The sequence below is a fragment of the Narcine bancroftii genome, chromosome 11 (assembly GCF_036971445.1).
Source record: "Narcine bancroftii isolate sNarBan1 chromosome 11, sNarBan1.hap1, whole genome shotgun sequence".
In the NCBI taxonomy this organism is placed as follows: domain Eukaryota; kingdom Metazoa; phylum Chordata; class Chondrichthyes; order Torpediniformes; family Narcinidae; genus Narcine; species Narcine bancroftii.
The window spans coordinates 37231084-37251202 of NC_091479.1; the positions used below are offsets into that span (position 1 = coordinate 37231084).

At 44.4% G+C, this 20119-nt stretch overlaps 1 long non-coding RNA gene across 1 annotated transcript in view; it reads right to left on the reverse strand.

The window, feature by feature from the left end:
* Positions 1 to 2059: 2059 nt before the first annotated feature.
* LOC138745254 (uncharacterized) overlaps positions 2060 to 20119 on the reverse strand; it is a 41086-nt gene continuing 23026 nt past the window's right edge. The window contains exons 2-3 of the long non-coding RNA XR_011346104.1: positions 9424 to 9565; positions 2060 to 2418 (exon numbers count right to left, since the gene is read on the reverse strand). This is a non-coding gene — a long non-coding RNA (uncharacterized lncRNA). The remainder of the gene's footprint in view (positions 2419 to 9423; positions 9566 to 20119) is intronic.

Genomic DNA, 20119 nt, shown 5'->3' on the forward strand with positions numbered 1-20119 from the left:
GTAGTTTCAACAGGGTGGGGTCCATCCAGGTGCCTGATAACAGGTGGAAACCAAGGGGGAAGGAGAATGCAGGACATTCATTAGCAAGACATTGCGAGAGAGTGGATTCCTCGAACTCTTGAGGGGGGAAGGTGTTGATTGATCCATCGGTTTAGGTGGGGCAGGGTATAGACATGGCAGCTGACTGGAATTGTCAGCGGGATACTGAGACTTGGGAGAGGAGGGGAAGTAGGGTGCAGGAGTGTTCTGACGAGAGAGTGCTGAGGGAGAGGCAACATTGGTGGAACCTCAAGGTAAGGGACCCCTGATTATTTGCAGGGATGGCATTTGTAAATAGGTTTCGAGCACAGAGCCTCTTTGTCCCCCTGCCATCAGGAAGGAGATATGGAGGAATAGAAGCAGGACAGCCAGTTAGCTTCTTCGCACAGGCCTTGAGATTGACAAGGCAACATGAGCTGTCTGGGAGCAAAGAATGAAAAGGGGGAGAGGAATATGGACTGATTACAACAGCTCAGCCAGCAAAAGAGAGGGGCCGAAGGTCCTGTTTCTGTGTTGTCTATCTGGACCAGCCTTTTGAGTTCAAGCTTAAAAAAACCCAACCATTTTTAAATTTAATAATAACGGTACAGAATGAATCAAGAGACAAGATGTCTGTCCAGCAGCGAGCATCGAAGGCACTTCCTGAAACCGAGGCTCTGAAACTACAGGGAGGTTCTGGCCGGAATGAGGCCCCACTTCTGCTAGAAGGAGGAGAGGAGAAGCAGGGATAATGTAGGGGAAGGGGTGGGGAAGGGAGGGTGTAGAGATACCTTCCTCCATTCACCTCCCCTTTCCTCCACCCCGTTCCCTGTCCTGGTTAAACTTGTACCTCTCACTTTGTTCGTTTTAGATTGGTCACAGTGTTCGAGCTACCATAAGAAAATAGATACCCACACCGAGAGCAGTTCAGTTTAAACAAATGTTTATTACAAATTCAAAAGCTGATTTCAAACTAAATTATGCAAGCCCTTCCCAATTATACTTATCAACGCCTGGACTGGTCCCAACTGCCGAAGCAAGGCAATGACTGCACACTTGTAATAGGTTGTCGGTGCGCTGGTTGCAGCTTCTCCACCTCCCTCGACCAGGACGTTAGCTGGACTCTAGAAGTTCTTCTTGCTGAAAGATGTTGCCACCACTCGGAGAGTCTCAAACTTCAGCAGCGGGACCATGGCTTATATTACCCAAAAACTGCTTACCCAAGCATGTATTCCCAGCGCAGTAAGAAAGATAAGCGAGCAAGCTAGCATGTTAGGCTTCTAAGAAATAACGTAATTTTCAGCTTATCACTTTGAATACAATGGTTATTTTGCATCAAGGCTAGGCCTCTGACAGTCTGTGACGAAAACAAGCAGGAAGATTAAATGTTCTTGGTACACAGATGTCCTTTTGTCAGATAACTGCATCTCTGGCCCCTTGGTGGAATTTAGCTTATGTCTGCTGATTGTAAAAAACAAGCAGGTTCTCAGCCTTGCAGAAGCAAAGGTTGCAAAGGTAAAAAAAAAAAAACACGGTTTAAATCTTCTATTACATTCCCTTCCCCATTCCCCTTCCCCTTTCCTTCCCCCGCTCGCCTCCCGGTTCCCCTCCCCCTTCCCATTCCCCTACTCCTAACTCTAACCCCTAACAAACCCTAACCTTAACACTACCGATACCCCCTATCACTACTCCACATCCCCTAACTCTACCCCTACCCCGTCCCCTAACTCTATCTCTACCCCTACGACGTCCCCTAACCCCAACCCTAATTCTGCCCACCTTCCTCTAACCCAAACACTCACCGCACCTCTATCTCCTACTCCTAACCCCTTCCCCTAAACCTAATACAAACCCACTTCCCCGAACTCTCCTAACCCTAAACCTAGACCTAATCCTAGCCCATGTCTCCTAACCCTAACCATGATGTTACCTCAATCCCGGCCCTAACCCTTACTCTCACCCAACCCAAGCCTAAACCCTACCCCTATCCTCTACACCTCTCTCCTTCCCCAAACCATACCCCTTACCCCTATCCCATACCCACACCCCCAAGCCTACCCCTTACTCACCCCGCTTCCATTACCCTCTTTCTCCTACCCCCCTTCCCCTACCACTCCTTCCCCCGGTTAGGGTAGGAAGGGGAAAGGGGGGGAAGGGGAGGTGAAGGGAGGAGGGCTGAGGGAAGGGGAATGTAAGCAGGAGGGGGTTGGGATGGAGGAGGTGCAGGGGAGAAAGGGGGTGTGGGTAAAGGGACATAGAAAATGCAGGGAATGGGGTTGGCAGGGCCAGAGGGAGAAGAAGGGGAGAGATTCAGGCCATCATGATGTTGTCCATCCTCTGTTCAGCTGGGATGCGAGGTTCTTCTGGACTTGTGTCTTGTCTCTGAGATCACTCCTTCTCCTGGGAAGAGAAATACGAGTGATAGAGATGTGGTCTCCGAGGCCTGATCATAATGATTTTGGAGGGTCCCAATTCTTCCCCCATCACCCCCCTCCCTACCCCTTCACACTAGGGCCTTTCCACTTCCTCTGCTTTACCTGAGGAAGTGTGTTTTTGAGAAAAGCACAATCTATCTGTGCAGAGCTCAGAGCACCGTGTCCCCATCAGGCAACACCCTGGTTCACCACTACATGACAGCAAGATGCTGGACAAATCATGGATGGATCAGTCGAGTCCCTTCAGCTGACCCATCTGAACCTACCCCACAACAATATTACCCTTCCCTTCCTCACACCAGTACCCTCTGTTTTTCTTTTATTCCTGTCCCCATATTAAAATCTTTTTTATGCCTTTTTTGGACCAGCCTCCTTTAAATCAAATATTATAACAATTAATATCAAATCACAACGTTACAGTGTTTACAAATATATGTTGATAACATATAAAAAAGAAAAGAAAGGAAAAGAAACTAAGATACGACTGTAGCGGCGGCAACTCTGTTACTGAATGACCTCACAAACAGACGGGTTGAGTTTAGTGAGCAAAAACTCCTTTATTCAGGTCTTATGCTCCGAGCCCGGACCTGGCTGAGAAGCACACCGGGGGCCCTGATGTCACTGGGGGGTCACGTGGGCCGCAGGTTGCGGGCTTCTGAGTCTGGTGCCGAGGTCGGCGAGAAACCCCCGACAGCGCCATTTTGGCTGGCTGCCCCGCCACGTGCGTGACATGAGGGGCTAGATCGCCTGCCTCATGGCTTGCCGCCACACACCCCCCCAGAACCGGCGTCAATGGCCTTTTTTGCCGGGCAGCCTCGCTTCTTGGTTTGAGCCGCAACCACTGCCTCGTTGGGATCGAGGTGTGCTTTCTTTAATCTGTCCACAGTAAACAGTTCCCTCTTACCACTGATGTCTGGTGTGAAGGTGGATCCCGAATGCTGGATGACTCTGTACAGCCCTTCATATAGTCTTTGAGGGAGTGCTGTGGAAGGGCCTCATCTGATAAAAAACATACTCTGTGGAATACAGCTCACTGGGGATTTAAGAGGCCTGTGTGCTATGTCTGGGCGGTGGTGGGGGTGTGAAGGAGTCCAACTGGGCCCGCAGGCAGAGAAGTAAACCGTGCGGTGACTGTTGCAGGTTGTGAGGTGCATTGATAAACTCACCAGGCAGGGCTAGTGGTTTACCGTAGACCAGATCAGCAGATGACATTTGCAGGTCTTCTTTGGGTGTCGAGCGGATTCCCAGGAGTACCCAAGGCAGCTCATCCACCTTGTTGGGGCCGGTGAGGCAGGCCATAAGTGCCGACTTAAGGTGGCGATGCAATCGTTCGACCAGTCCATTGGCAAGTGGGTGATAGGCCATTGTGTGATGCAGCTCAATTCCCAGTCTGTTGGTGAGCTGTGCCCAGAGTGAGGTGGGCCGGGATGCCGAACCAGGTAACCCAACCTGCTTGGGAACAGGAGTCCGTGGAGACATCTGGCATCGGGATCACCTCAGGTCAACGAGTGGTGCAGTCTACCAATGTGAAAGGATAACAGTTACTTCGGGAAACGGGCGCAGAGGGTAGACATGTGGTTCCACCCTTCCCCAGTTAGACTATTAAATGCTCAATTTTAAAAGTTGTAAAATTGATTAAAAATACTGTTTATAGACTTTGGAATAGTCGAGGATCGAAATAGCTGCAAATTTTAAAAAAAGTGAAAACTCAGTTACAGAAGAAATTACCTTACAAAAGTGTTGAAGAATCGAGGCCTAGTTCAAGTTGAAGCAATGGAGTCGTTGACTGGAGTCCCCAAGCCTCAGAAGACTCCTGCCCGGCTTAGTATTACAGCAGCGCCATCTTGTGCAATCGCAAGATGGTGCAGGCTCAGCGATGAGTTTGGCTGGTTTCAACTCATACGCTCGTTAACTCGGGGGCGAGGACGGGCCAACTGCGTGCCTGCAGCATTGCCTGGTGGTCCGGGGGTGCGCAGTGTAGCGTCGGAAGATACACGTGTGCGGTGGGTGGCCCGACCAGGCATGCGCCATGCGTCGAGGGTCCACGAACCTTTGGAGAAGGTGTGGGCTATGGGGGAGCCCGAGTGATGGCCAGCTGACGAGGTAGGCATGCTGTTGTCGGGTGTCCAGACCTGCAGCTGCACTGGAAGAGAACCTACTGCTTTGGAGGAAGAAGAGAGCTCAACTTCATTTGAATTTGAAGAACTGGGGACTGAGGCAAAAGACGGTCGGCCTCAAAGGGAGGTGATGGATCCTGGACTGGATTCTGTGTTTCCAATTCTTGAAGAGATTGCTTAGCTCATGGAAGATATGGCAAATATATCAATGCAGATGACTCATCAGATGACTCAAGGATTTTTGGAAATGAAAACTCAGATGAACACTGTGTGTGAAGAAAGAACTTTTCTGAAGCAAGATATTAATGTAGTTAAGAGTGATGTTACGAGATGGACACGATCAGTGGATACTGTGCAAAATCATTTTAAAAAGATTGAGGAGGCTTTCTTGAATGCAAGAGTCAAGTGGAGAGTAATAGAGAAAAAATGGAAATAGTGGAAGATCCTTTTGTAGATTGGGGGATTCAGAAGAAGGAATTATTGAAGAAGTTGGGCTCATTAGAAAACCAAAGTCGTAGAAATAATGTTATGATAGTAGGTCTTCCGGAAGATATGGAAGGTTTGGATCCGGTGAAGGTTTTGAAGAAATGGATCCCAAAAGTGTAGGGCAGGTAATTCATTCCAGATGGACTGGAATTAGATCGAGCAAACAGAGCGTTAAGGAAGAAACCGTTTCCAGGCCAATTACCACGAGCAGTTTTGATTCGCTGTTTTAAATATCAAGACAGAGAGGTGATCCTCCAATTGGTGGTGCAGAAAACACGGCAAAATCAGGCTCCACTGATGGTTCAAAATAATAGGTTTTTTTTAAAATGCAGATCTGAGTCAAGAAATTATCAGAAGATGCTGAGAATTTAATTCGGCTTAAGAAGTATTGTGGCGAAAGGGATATAAATTTGCTTTTCATTATGCAGCAGTATTGAAAGATTTTTATGGGAATTTTTAATCTCAGTTTTTTGAAAATGACCATGATGCTTTAATATTTGCTAATTCATTGCCAGATGTACGAGGAAATGGGCGATCATCACCATTGTCACCGAAGGGAAGGGTCAATGGGAATGGAAATGGGAAGATTGGAAAATATGGAAAGAATGGGAAAAAAGTTGAATTGAAGCAAAGTCTTCGCAATATTGAAGATCCGGAACAATCATTGGGACTGGAATCACTGGGTTGAATGTTTTTGTTTCAGGACTTTGTGAAAGTCTGACTGGGGGTGGGTGACACTGAGTCCTTTAGTCACCTGCCACTTGTGGACTTTACCACCCCCAGATTTTTAGGGGGCTACTACTTTTGAGTAGATTGTTTTGGGATTGATTTTTCTCTTTTTTTTTGGAACTTTTAAAATAGGTGGGGATTCGAATACAGCGAGACTTAGAAGGGGAGCATTATTTTATAGTAGGATTCACATTTGTGAGAAGGTTTAACAGTGATATACTATGAACTGTGTCAGATACTGTGACACCAGGGTCACAGAGGGATCAGATTTAACGGTGATGTACAGTATGTTGAGGGAGATAATGTGACACCAGATGCACAGTGGGGATAAGTTTTAATGGTGATGTACTGTAGACTGAGGCAGATACAGTGACACCAGGTTCAGAATTGTAGAGGGTTTAACGATGATGTACGGTAGACTGAGACAGATACTGTGACAATGGGTTCACAGCAGTGAGAATGTTGAATAGTAATGTCCGATAAACTGTGTCAGATACAGAAGTTTAACAGTCATGTACGGTAGACTGAGGTAGATATTGTGACACCAGGTTCACATGGGAATAAGGTTTAACGATGATGTATGGTATGTTGAGATAGATAATGTGACACCAGGTGCACAGTGGGGATAAGGTTTAATGGTGATGTACTGTAGACTGAGGCAGATACAGTGACAGCAGGTTCACAGCGGGGATGAGGTTTTATGGTGATGTAAGGTAGACTTTGGCAGATACTGTGACACCGAGTTTACAGAAGTAAGAAGGTTTAACTGTGATGTACAATAAACTGTGTCAGTTAACGAGACACCAGATTCACAGTGGGAATCAGGTTTAACAGTGATGTATGGAAGGCTGTGGCAGAAACTTCGACACATGGTTCACAATGGGGAGAGGTTGATCACTAATGTACGATAAACCATGGAAGATACTGTGACAGCAGGTTCACAGTGGGGATAATGTTTTAAGGTGATGTACGGTAGACTGAGGCAGAAACTGTGAGACAGGATTCACATTTGTGAGAAGTTTAACAGTGATGTACTATAATCTCTGTCAGATACTGTGACGCCAGGTGCACAGTGGGTATAAGGTTTAACGATGATGTACGGTAGACTGAGTCAGATACTGTTACTCCGGGTTTTCAGTAGTGAGAAGGTATAAAAGTTATGTTCAATAAACTGTGGCAGATACTGTGAAAGCAGGTTTACTATGGGAATAAGGTTTAACGTTGATAAAAAAAAATAAAATGTGGCAGATAAAGTGACAGAAGTTTCACTGTAAGAAGAAGGTTTAACGGTGATGTAAAATAAAATGTGACAGATAAAGTGACACCAGGTTCACATTGGGGAGAGGTTTAATGGTGATGTACGGAAAACTGAGGCAGATACTGTGACACCGAATTCACAATGGGGATAAGGTTTATCAGTGATGTATGCTAAACTGTAGAAGATACTGTAATCGCAGGTTCACAGTGGGGAGCAGGTTTAGCGGTGATGTACGATAAACTGTGGAAGATACTGTGACCCCAGGTTCACAGGGGGAATAAGGTTTATCAGTGTTGTACAATAAACTCTGTTAGATACTGTGACCCCAGGTTCAGAGTGGGAAGAATATTGAAGATGATGTACGGTTAACTTTGACAGATATGCTTACGCTGGATTCACTGTAGTGAGAAGGTTTAACAGTGATGTACAATAAATTTTGGCATATACTTTGACATTGTGATGGTACAGATCTATCACCAATGTATATAGTGTATATAGTTACAGTATCTAGACTGTATTTACAGCGATTGGCTGAGAGCTTAGCCACGCCTACTGTCTGGGCCTTAAAGGGTTCTGTCCCTAGCCAGGTTGGATCATTCTGGACTGGTCGGCCACCTGTGAAGAGCTCCTGTCTTTTGCTAATAAAAGCCTTGGTTTGTATCAACAAGTCTTTGATTCTTTTGACGAGCTCTACAATTTTATTAGCAAAAAGAAAAAATATTTTTTTTTGAACAGGATAGAGCGTTTGACTCGGCAAGAAGAACTTGACATCGACCCACAGTCAGGTACAGCCTTCAAAGCCTTTAAGTTCTGGCTAATGAACTTTGAAAACTTCCTGAGATTCATTCGGGTGGAGGAGGATAACCAGCATCTAACATCATTGCTGTCTATGGTGTCCTTGAGAGTCTACGAGAACATCCAGGATGAGACCACTTACACCACAGCCATAAAGGTACTGAAAGAACTGTATGATCAACCGGTGAACAGAGTTCATGCCCGGCTCATGCTTGCGTCGAGGAAGCAACAGCCCAGCGAGTCCAGCAGGGCATATTTACAAGTATTAAAGGGATTGGGCAAGGACTGTAACTGTGTGGACAAAACTGCTGCCGAGATCACTAGCGACCTTGTCCGGGATGCCTATGTGGCCGGGCTCCGATCGAACGAAGTGAGGCTGTGCTTGCTCGAACAAGGGGTAGAAAACTAGAGGACATGGTCTGGATTTCGATCACAATGGAGGATGCAGCCTTAACGCCCAATGAGCTCTCTAGGGACTGGACCACACGTTCTGATGTCGGTAGAGTGCCCTTCTACCTACCACCCCCCGAGATACTGATGGCCTATCGGCTGCTACTACACTGCCCCCTGCGAACCCAAAATGTTATTTCTGCGGGAGGGACAAGCACAGCAGGTCCCAGTCCCCAACAAGAAAAGCCAGGTCCCAGAAGTGCCTTAAAAAGGGCCACTTTGCTGCAGTCTGTAGGTCTAAAATGGCCGCCAGCAAACACAGTGCCTCATGTGAAGCCCAACCACCACTATCCCATTCAAACTCTTCTTCCCCAGAGCTCTCGTCCAATGAGAGCGAGGGTTCCCTGCACGGCAACACCTAACGTCACGGAAATGCCAAACCCGGAAGGGGCAGCCCACCCTCGCAACCATGGTGTTGGCCCGCCTCTCGCCCCCGTGCGGAACACTCGACCCAGCCACGGTCCCGACTGTGGCAACCGCTGCTGCTGCTGTCGCCACAGACACCCCCGGGGCCGACGCTACTGCTGCCCGCTCCCCGTCTGCCGCTGCCGACGCCGCTGCTGATGTGGCCACCACGACCGACTGGGGACCGGCCGCGGCCAACGCTACCACTGTGGAATATACTGTGACCCCAGGTTCACAGGGGTAATAAGGTTTATCAGTGTTGTACGATAAACTCTGTTAGATACTGTGACCCCAGGTTCAGAGTGGGAAGAATGTTGAAGGTGATGTACGGTTAACTTAGACAGATAATGCTGACACCGGATTCACTGGAGTGAGAAGGTTTAACAGTGATGTACAATAAATTCTGGCATATACTTTGACATTGTGATGGTACAGATCTATCACGAATGTATATAGTGTATATAGTTACAGCGATTGGCTGTAACTATATTGGGGAGAAGGTTTAATGGTGATGTATGGTAGTGAGGCAGATATTGTGACACCAGGCTCATTGTATTGTTCATTTATCTTAATTACTATATCTAATTTATTTGCTCCATTTTTTTGTGGTAACTTCCAAACATTCCATAAACTTCAATTCTAGTCAGATTTTGTTAATTTAAATAGGTCACCACTAAAAGCCCAAATTGTTTGGTTACTAAAGTACGCTGCACAAAATTAAATTCTTTACCTGGGTTTGGTTCAACGGCACTTCAGTCTCCTTCATTATTTTTTCAGTCCCATGTTTTGTGCTTTCTGCTTTGCTCAGCCAATTCCCCAAATGGGCATCCAGCCTCTGTCTTCTCAGCTTGACCCAACGTCTCCTCTGTAAACTTAAGCAAACCAAGGAGACCAAAGTTTTCACATCTGCATTTTCAAAAACAAAAATGACGCTGTGACTTGCAGTTTCAACAGATAGCAACCTGAAAGTTAAATACAATAATCTGCATCAGGAAGATTAACGGGCTTTTTAAAAAAAATAATTTCCACTATTGAAAGAAAACTCCTCTGGGAACACCAGGCTCTTGTTGAACAATTCCTGTTGTATTCCTCAAAATGGTTTGAATCTTGATTTCAAGCAAAGTCATTTGGTGAGATTGTTGGTCCAGAACAAACCCTGCCCACACACTCCCTTGAATACCTGTAAAGTCCTGGCTCAGCTCTGCTCGATGCTAAAGCTATCAGAGATTTTCTGATGATATAACGGTTTTCAGATGATGATTCGTTGAGCACAAATAAACACTAATGCTTCCCTGAACAACACACCTCTATCTGAAAACCAACAAGAACCTTCCCGAGTGGTAAACATTCACCTTTTGTGCACCAAAGTCTGGTGAGCTTTTGATATGTTCAATTCTGTGCACAGTATAAGAATGGCCTGCAAACAGTGGACTTGGAGGAATGAGAAGTGAGATTGGACTGTGAATCAAGGAACTTTTCTGAACTTACACATACATTACACACACGTGCACTTAGAATTAGAAGGGGGGGGGGTAAGTTAGGTAAAGTAAGTTAGTAAAATGGTGATAAGTTAAAGAGTAATTCTGTTTTCATGTTTAAAGATAATTAAAATCAACTTTTATTTAAGCAACCTTTTGTCTTGATGAATATCTATTGCTGCTGTGTTTTGGGATCCTCTGGTCTCATAACAAAGCACCAAGCTTCAGAACAACCCGAATTCTTTAGGTTGTGATATTTGTTCATAATTGGGCCCCGGCATCTTTTGAAAGTTATTATTTGACTCTTCAATAATTTTTGGTAAATATCAACAAGACATAATATCATTTCACTGTTGTGTTTGTGTCGTTGGACAATTCCCTTTCCATTCAATCAGAATTAGAGTTTTGGGTGCCGTATTTGAGAAAAGATGTGCTGGTGTTGGAGAAGGTCAGAGATGATTTACTGGAATTATATCAGGAATGAAAGGGTTAGTGTATGAGGAGCAATTGTCGACTCTTCGACTGTACTAGTTGGAGTACAGAAGGATAAGGGGGTCCTCAGAGGCATTTCAAATAATGGAAGGCCTGGACAGAGTACATATGGCAAAGATGTTTCCCATGGTAGGGGATTCTAGGACAGGAGAGCATAATTTCAGGATAAAAGGGTGTCAATTTAAAACAAATGTGGAACAAATTATTTTGTCAGTGGATCGTGAATCTGTGGAATTGAGGTCATTGGGCGTATTTCAGGCAGAGATTGACAGGTATTTGATTAGTCAAGGAATCAAGGGTAATGGGGAGAGAGCTGGGCAGTGGGGCTGAGTGCAAGAATAGTGGAATAGACTCAAAGGGCGTACTTCTACTCCTTTATCTTGTGATCTATATACTGCTGGAGACCTGGACACCCTTCCTGTTGTTTTCCATTCTTAGAAAACAGTCTGCATCATGTGTTTATGTCATGTGAACCCATTTCCGATTGAATCGCATGCTACACGTGACCCACACTCCTCCAGGATATTTGCTCTCATGTTATGCCATTTTAGCCAATTCAATAAGATAACTAAAGACAGCTGCGTTTCTCTCAATGCAAATTCTACATTGACAGGACTACATCTTCCTCATTTTGAAAATTAGTATCGAACAGCTCAAATGAGATTTCTTGCTTCTTTTTTTGAAAGGGAAAAAATTGCCATGGGTTAAATTTGAATCAAATAAAATAGGAGAGAGGAAAAGCAGAAGAATTTATATCCAAGTGGGAATTGAAATTAATGGTTGGTGATAAAGATAAACCATTGTTTAAACATTTGATTAATATATGGAATAAAATAAATTATGAAATTGGTGTAAGTGGATATACAAATCCTCGTCTCTTTTTCGAAGGATCATCAATTTCTGAATAGCTGATTTCGTAAAGGGATTATAAATGTTGAAGATTGTGATGAAAGGGGTAAAATAATGTCATTTGAGCAACTGAGAAATAAATATCGTATAACTCATTGCAATCTTTTTTGCTCTTTCCAACTAAGGAAATATTTGAAGGATAAGTTAGGACCAACCATGTTGTACTGAAATAGAAATTCCTTATAAAGAGGAATTGTTAAAATGTTTACTTCGATAATGTATTCTTTATTGCTAGTAGGAATTTTTAAATGAGGAGTTCATAAGTCTAGACAAATGTGGGAAATGGATTTGAATGTTGTAGTAATGTATGATATAAATTAGTTCAGTATAATTGTTTTTACATCAGTCATGTACCAGATGTCAGCAAGGATTTTATCTGAAAGCTACACCTAGAATCAGGTGACTCACGCAGTTGGATATGAAAAGCACTGCAGGAAGCTGATTTGGCAATAGGGATCACGTGATCCAGGGGAGTTGTATTAATTCACTTCAACTCAGCAGTCTGGAATTATTGACCAGAGTTCCACACTACAGCAGTGAGGAAGGAATTTACAACTAGTTTTTCTTCTACAGTTACTTCTTACACTAGAGAAATTGATTAGAATAAAATCAGAATTATCAGATCAATGTTTTAAGTGTGGTGAAGATGTAGCAACTTTCTTGCATTCAACTTATCTTTGTCCTAATGTAAGATCTTTTTAGGGAGAATTATAAATTTTTTGAAACAAGCTACAGGAGATGTTTTTCCGCAAAATCAAACTTTATTTTTATTAGGAAATATTGAATGAACAAGGCCCAAATTAAAACTATTAATATATCAATTGAAATTTGTTAAATTAGCCTTAGTGGTGATGAGGAAATGTATTTCATTAGTTGGAAATCAGATATATTTTTAGGGATGCCAAGATGACATGCAAACATTCAAAGTTGTATTCTTTTGGAAAAAATTACATATAGCTTGAGAAATATATACTCTATGCTTTTCCAAATTTGGCACATGAATATTCAAATATTAGGCTTCAATTTGTAATAATGCCCTTTCCATCCCTCTAGACATGGGAGATTCTCCTCTAAGTTGTAAAATTTTAATTTAGATGTGTTAAATTTCCTCGGCACCGCGAACTCTAGGGAAGCGCAGGACTAGCGCAGGGCACCAGAAAACAAGAAGACCAAACCCCATCAACATCTTAGAAGCAGAGGATTCAATCCACAGGTCAGTGACAATGGAAGCAGACCAGTGAGGGGTTCTGCAGCTGAAGGACCCACACAGGTGACAGGCTGTTGGTGACTTGAGGAGAGGAACCCACGCAGGCTGTGGGCTTCCGGATAAAGCAGTCAAGGAACTCACACCAGGCCGTGGATTCCTAGAGACTGGTTGAAAACTGGCTAAAAGGGTGTCAGACCTGGGATATGAGTGGGTGCTGAAGGATTCCTAATCGTGTCAGAGGTTCAAAACTGGAGCTCGCATTACCAATGGCTTGGATTGGTCTGTGAGCACTGAAAGAGAATCCACAGACCCTCAGTGACTTGACCCAGGATTCGGGATGGTGGGGGTGGGGGAGAGTGACTCTCTTTTCCTTCCTTCTCTGGCTGCAAGAGGCATTTCAGCCAATTTCTGCCAATGGCGAATCTGTCTGTCTTTCACCAAGAAAAAAACAATTTTGTGTGATATGACACATTTTAAATACATGAGAGTAAATTGTCTCCTGAAATAGAGAGAGAGGTTCAAGTTTCAAACGATTATAAACTCCACTCACCAGAGCTACCTGGATTATACCTCTTCCCACTTATTTTTTTGCAAGGACACCATTAATTTTATCACAACTCCTCTGCTGCATCTGTCCTGTGACAGATGATATATTTTACATTGTATATAGAGATGTTTTTGAAGGATAGATTGTAGGAGTTGTATAGGTCACAAACAAATACAAACACTTTGCAAAACAGCTCTTACTTAAAATGCAAGAGCTTTGCCGAGAGTGAGTCATGCAGGCGCCGAGAGCCGCCGAGAGCCTTTGCAAAGACTGTCTAGCTAAATAATTTTAAAAGCAGGTGCAAAATGGAATATTGTTTTTAAAACAACATATTATTGGACTCAGAAGTTAACTGTTCTAAGAAGGTCATGTGCTTTTGCAAGCAGAGAGGAGACACCAAATAGGCTTTTTGCTAAAAGAGAGAGAGATGGCAAGCTGGCATCTTGTTGAAACCCCATTTTGAAGACGGTTTGTGAGTTCTCAGTTCAGCCTGTTGAAAAACCTTGTTCTACATACAAGAGAAAATGGCTGGCTAGAAATGGTGTTTCACCTGAAATAAGTGAAACAAAAGGAACTCAATGGTGACCTGCAGAGGAGGTTATCATTTGGAAAACTCTGATGGTGAAAGTTTCTTTGGCAAGACACCAAAGTGGCTGATCAGAGGGAATCAGTTTTTGTGTGTCCAATGAGCAAGAAATCCCTCTCTGAAACCAACAAGAGCCTTCGTGGAGGGTAAACATTTACTTTTAAGCACCAGAGCTTGGTGAAAAGTCATAAATGTTGAATTCTGTGCACAGTATAAGAATTGATAGATACCGGTGAACTTGTAAGAGTGTCAAAGAACTTTATACACATTAAATACACCTGTGCTTAGAATTATAAAGGGTTAATGTTAGGCAGTTACATTAATAATGATAGTTTAAAGTTTGATCCTGTTTTTTTGTTTCAAGGAAATTAAAAAGACATTTGTTGAAGTATCCGTTTGTCTTGGTGATTTTCTATTGCTGCTAGGTTTTGGGGTCCTCTGGGCCTGTAACAACCCCAAGTTTAGGTCTTCATACCTGGATACCCAAAATGTCTTATTTCTTCAATAATTGCCGATTCCCCCATACATTCATTGATAAAGCCTGCAACCATATCTCCAATTATCTTTCTGCCTTTACCCCATCTCCTTTCTGGCAAAACACGGACAGAATCCCGCAGATTTCTCACTTACCACCCATCAGCTGCCACATCTGACACGTTATCCTTGGACACTTCCAACATCAGCACCATCCTCTAACCTGCTACATCTAACCCGCTCCACTCATATCCTTTTTTCATAGGTGCACGTCTTTCTGTGACTCCCTCGAAGGCACTTCCCTCTCCACCCACCACCACCTGATGCACTCCCCATTGGAACTGCAGAAATTGCCAAACTTGTCCCTACATCTCCTCTCACCTCCATCCAAGGCCACAATCAGGCCTTCCAGGTGAGGCAGTGTTTCACATGCATCCAATCCAACCTAATCTAATACATTTGGTAGACTCAGCTGACCTCAATATCAGCAAGACCAAATACAGACTGGGTGGCCATTTTGCTGAACACATGCGCTCTGTGGATCTAAACTTGAGCTTCCTGTGACCTACCATATCAATTCTCGAACCCTTCCAGCAACATGTCTGTTGGCCCCATCCTTCGCCAGGATGAGGGCAAACAATCTTAAAGAAAACACATTATATTCCTCCTGGGCAGCCTTAAACTCTATAGCATGAACACGAATGTTTCTAATTTAAGCAGCCACTCACCTCTGTCTGATTTCACTGTTTCCATCTCTTGATCTACTGCCCATTTGAATATAATTACTCCTTTAAGGCAGAAGACTTGACAGTGGTGTTTTCCCCATATAGCTTACATAGATACATAGAAGATAGGAGCAGGAGTGGGTCATTCGACCCTTCGAGCCCGCTCCGCCATCCAAAGAGATCATGGCTGATCTTAAAGTGCAGTACCCCGTCCCCGCCTTCTCTCCGTAACCCCTAATTCCCTTATACTGAAGAAATATATCTAATTCCCTCTTAAATATATTCAATGAACCTGCCTCTACTGCCCTCTGTGGCAATGAATTCCACAGATTCACCACCCTCTTGGTAAATAAATTCCTCCTCATCTCAGTCATAAATGGTTTGCCTATTATCCTCGAACCATGGCCCCGGGTTCTGGACTCCCCCACCATTTGAAACATCCCTTCCGCATCCATTCTGTCCAGTCCTGCCAGAATTTTATATGTCTCTATGAGATCCCCTCTCAATCTTCTCAACTCCAGTGAGTTCAATCCCAATTTGCGCAATCTTTCCTCATAAGTCATTCCTGCCATTCCAGTTATCAGCCTGGTGAATCGCCTCTGCACTCCCTCCATTGCAAGAACATTCTTCCTCAGATAAGGTGACCAAAACTGCACACAATACTCCAGGTGTTGTCTCACCAAGGCTCTGTACAGCTGCAGTAAGATATCCTTATTCCTATACTCAAACCCTCTTGATATGAAGGCCAACATACCATTTGCCTTTTTAACCGCCTGCTGTACCTGCATGCTCACCTTCAGTGACTGGTGCTCAAGAACCCCCTAGGTCTCTCTGCACTTCCCCATCTTCCAATCTATTGCCATTCAAATAGTAATCTGCCCTCTGGTTTGTATTACCAAAGTGGATAACCTCACATTTATCCACATTGTAGTGCATTTGCCTGTATCTGCCCAGTCCCCCAATTTATCCAAATCACACTGGAGCTTCCTGACCCCCTCTTCAGTGCACACTAGCTTAGTGTCGTCTGCAAATTTGGAGATATTACATCCAATCCCCTCATCTAGATCATTAAAGTAAATTGTGAACAGTTGGGGTCCCAATACAGATCCCTGTGTCAACCCACTGGTCACCGCCTGCCACTCAGAAAACGAGCCATTTATCCCAACTCTCTGTCTTCTATCTGCCAGCCAGTTCTCAATCCACATCAATACCTTGCCCCTAATCCCATGAGCCTTGATTTTGCATGCCAGACATTTATGTGGGACCTTATCGAAGGCCTTTCGGAAGTCCAGGTACACCACATCCACTGGCTCTCCCCCATCTATATTACCTGTTACCATCTCAAAGAATTCCAATACATTTGTCAAGCACGATTTTCCTTTTGTAAATCCATGTTGACTCTGTCCGATCCCTTCTCTGCTAGTCATAGGCTCCGCTATTACATCCTTAATAATGGATTCCATCATTTTGCCCACTACTGATGTAAGCCTCACCGGCCTATAATTCCCCGCTTTTTCTCTACCCCCCTTTTTAAATAGTGGGGTAACATTAGCTACCCTCCAATCCATGGGCACTGATCCTGAGTCTATTGAGTTCTGGAAAATAATTCAGAATGTCTACTTCCTTAAGTACACTAGGATGTAGATTATCAGGCCCTTGGGATTTATCGGCCTTCAATCCCTTCAATTTCCCCAAGACCATGTCCTTAGAGATACTGATTTCATTCACCTCCTCCCTTACATTAGTCTCTATGTTTCCCAACATCCTTGGGAGGTTATTTGTATCGTCTCTTGTGAAAACAGAACTAAAGTAAGAATTTAATTGGTCTGCCATTTCCTTATTCCCCATTATATATTCCCCTGATTCTGACCGCAAGGGACTGTGAGAGATGAGAAAAACTGACATTGCAATATGAACATGAAGAAATGAAGAAAATAAAATTGATACATAAGTAAATGAATGAAGCCAGTGCAAACAACATGAGACATGGATATTGGAAGGCAGGAAGCTGACACTGTCTGAGTAAGGTAAGAATCTCTTACACCAGCAAGTTCACTGAATGAAGGAGAGAAGGACAGACAATTGAGAATAGAAGTAGAGTTAGTCTGAACGAGATAAGGGTCGCCAAGCCCCAGATAGAATTAGCAAGGCTTGCATAAATAATTAGAAGACCTTAGACAGTATTAGCAAGTTATACATATATAATTAGTAAGTCATACAACAGATTTTTCAAGTATGCGTATTTAACTAGTAAACCCTAGACAAGATTAACGAACCCTGCAGATGAAGGGACTGTAGCCCTGAGAGTCGGGAAGGTGTGAATGGGGACAAGGGCTAGGATGTGAATAAGGACAATGGGAATAATGGCAAAAGAAGACACCGACAGGATACCCCCTGGTCCTCCAAGTATACTGAAACTGCACGTAGGCAGGAAGGATTGCCTCTGCCAAACCCATCCAGGGGGCAGAAGAATGTAAGGGGGAGGGTATTCTGATACTGAAATTTACTGTATAAAAGTTGGGTGAGCCCCAGTGTATGTGTGTATTCCCAGGGTAAGGGGAAGCACCCAACTTTGCATTGTTGTTGTAATAAATGTTCTTTGTTCTCAATATTTGTCTCGAGCAATTTCTTTAAAGGTACTTCTATTTCTAACAAATGGGGGCTCGTCCAGGATAACACTCCCTCCACTGACAGAGTGCCCGACGACGAGAGTAGGTGCATCCCGGCTGATTCAGCTGGACTCACGGACGACGGATGGCTGGTCAGTGGAAGAAGCGAGTGATATCCGAGAAGAGGCATTGAGAACAAACGACGGAAGAACGTTAAGGAAGCGCGCTAGAGCCTTGCTACTGGAACCCGGTAAGAGGAATTTTACTTGCCTATCAGTATGGGAAATATGGGTAGCAAGGAAGAGAGTCCTGGTAAAGGATGTGAGGATCAGATAACTACACACAGCCCGCTTGGGTTGATGTTATCTGACTGGGGCACGGGAAGGACCCGTGAAAAGGACAAACTGACCATGGTCAGGTATTGTTGTAGGGACTGGGTTAAATACCCGATAAAAGGGAGCTCCGTGTACTGGCCAAAACTCGGATCCGAGGATGACTGGATGTGTCAAGCTTTGAACATCTGGCTCTATCAAAACCAGAGAGAGAACCTAGAGAGCAAGGAATATGCAGCCTGCTGGCTTAGGGGATCGTGTGATCAATTGGTTTTGAAAGAAAAAGAGTACAGGGACAAGAGAGAGGAGGAACCTTTTGTCCCTGAAACACAAGGGTGGGATGTGCTACATTCCCTCCCTCCACCTTATGTTCCTCCTATGCCGGCTCCTATCTTTCCTCCCCCTCCTATAACCTACCCTTCTGCACCTTCCCCACCTCCCCCATCACTAGAGAAGAAAGAAGAGAGCAGGAGTGGTATGATGACTCGCTCACAAAGCACTCGATTACCACCCCCGTTGACAGGAGAGAGAGGAAACTTTAATTCAGAACAGTGTGAGACTCTTCAGGAAGAAAGGGCAGAGCCCCCCAATCCATCTCCCAGGGGGCAGGAACCCAGACCTAATAAGCCAGAAACCAACTGGATGCGACCCCTGCGGGAAGTTCCCGTAGGAGAGGGTCTCGGTTTCGTAAATGTGCCCCTGACCAGTACTGAAGTGCGTAACTTTAAGAAAGAACTCACTTCCCTGATAGAAGATCCCCAGGGATGTGCCGAACAGTTAGACCAATTTTTGGGACCAAATCTATATACTTGGGAGGAGTTAACATCTATCTTTAGGACCCTGTTTACTTTGGATGAGCGTGGAATGATCCGCCAGGCAGGGATTAAAGTCTGCGATAGGGATCACCAAGGGGGACTAGATGCGGTACCAGGAGAAACTAAATTCCCCTTGGCAAGACCTAATTGGGATAAAAATACCAATGACGGTCGGGTATTGATGGAAGAGTACAGGGTTAATTTGATAAGAGGAATCAAGGAATCTGTCCCAAAGAGACAGAATTTCAAGAAAGCCTTTGAGGTTCCCCAAGGTCCCGACGAGACCCCCTCCGCATTTCTGAATAGATTGCGCACGGCAATACAGCAATATGGGGGTCTCGACATAGAATCCCCAGCAGGGCAACAATTGGTACTAACTGGTTTTGTTACCAACTCAGCCCCAGACATTAGAAGAAAATTACAAAAAACAGAATACTGGCATGAGCAAGGAATTACCCAGCTACTACAGATTGCACAGAAAGCATTTGTCCAGAGGTCTGAAGATAAGCAAATAGGGAAGGCAAAAACATTAATCCAAGCAGTCAGAGAGGTAGTAGATGAGCGACATAAAAAGGATAGGGACTGTGTGCCAGCTCCTGTATGCGGTGAGGGAAGCCACGGGTGGGGAAGTGCAGACCCCAGTGGATGGAGGAGTAGAGGAGGATTCCGGGGATGAAGACCCTTCCCGGGGCACCTTAGAAACCCAGGTAGAGATTGGGAAATGGGAACATTTGTCTGTTTCCATTGTAAAAAGGAAGGACACTTTAAAAAGGATTGCCCACTGCGAGCCAGGGACACACGATCCTATGCCCCGATGGAAGCAGATTATGAATAGGGGGGTCACGGTTCTCAGTCAATACACACTGTGGGGCTGCACGGAGAACCATTAGTTAATTTATGCATAGGACCCCACAGTGACAACATGATATTTTTAGTTGATTCTGGAGCAGCCCGATCTAGTATTTTACACCAACCAAAGGGGGTTAAAATAGAAGGGACAATGATAGTTTCGGGGGTGGGAGGAAGAGACTTCACAGTCCCTGTATTAAGAGAGGTCAGAATCCAAATGGGAAATAAGGTAATAGTAGAGGATCTTCTACTACTTCCCCAGGCTGGAGTATGCTTATTAGGACGAGACTTACAGCACCAATTGGCTATCGGTACCAGACCACTAGAATCAGGCATTGGGGTTCAATTTTATATTTTAAGCGAGGAAGATCGAGAACTTATCAATCCAAGAGTATGGTCAGAA